We start from the raw sequence: 680 nt of genomic DNA on the forward strand, positions 1-680 counted from the left end.
TATTCCTGTGACAACCTGACCATGTTTTAGGGAAAACTGTGGAAGGACTTTGGAACTTTGAGCTGGAAGAGCCATTGGATGTTAAGAGCTCTGTGGGATGTTGTGTAGGAGCTTGGAAGATAATGTTGAGGACAGTGCAGAAGATGGAGGCCTGGCTTGTAAAATTTCAGAGGGAAGGTTAAAGACTCTTATCAGGGCCGTTGTGAAGATTCTGTGGTTTTGGTTAGCTGGGAAGAATCAGATGTGATTAAGAAGATACCAGAACTACTAAAATGAAACCTTTGCATTACTGGGACTATTAATAGGGGTTAGCTGGAACTAAGAAATTGGTAGTGATTAAGAAGAGACCAGTGCTCGCTTCAGCAGCACATATATTAAAACTGGAATGATACAGAGATTAGCATGGCCCTGGTGCAAGGATGACACGCAAATTCATGAGGCATTCCATATTTTAGATGGGGTGTTCCTTTATTTTGAAGATAACGCAGGGATCAGAGTAAACAATGAAGGCGAGATGAAAGGTTCTGCTATCACAGGTCTCATTGCAAAGGAGAGTGCAGACTTGTGGCCCAGGATCGCATCCAAGCAGGAAGCATTGCATGATTCTCTAGTGTATTTGTAAAATATATTCATTAAAAAGTCAAAGGAGGAAGAAGAAGAAGAAGAAGAAGAAGAAGAAG

At 41.5% G+C, this 680-nt stretch overlaps 1 non-coding gene across 1 annotated transcript; it reads left to right on the top strand.

The window, feature by feature from the left end:
• The first annotated feature begins 350 nt into the window (after nucleotides 1-350).
• LOC127681827 (U6 spliceosomal RNA) lies at nucleotides 351-454 on the top strand. The gene has a single exon (XR_007977188.1). It is a non-coding gene; the product is annotated as a U6 spliceosomal RNA (small nuclear RNA).
• Nucleotides 455-680: the final 226 nt, after the last annotated feature.

The sequence above is a fragment of the Apodemus sylvaticus genome, chromosome 3, assembly GCF_947179515.1.
Source record: "Apodemus sylvaticus chromosome 3, mApoSyl1.1, whole genome shotgun sequence".
Classification (NCBI taxonomy): domain Eukaryota; kingdom Metazoa; phylum Chordata; class Mammalia; order Rodentia; family Muridae; genus Apodemus; species Apodemus sylvaticus.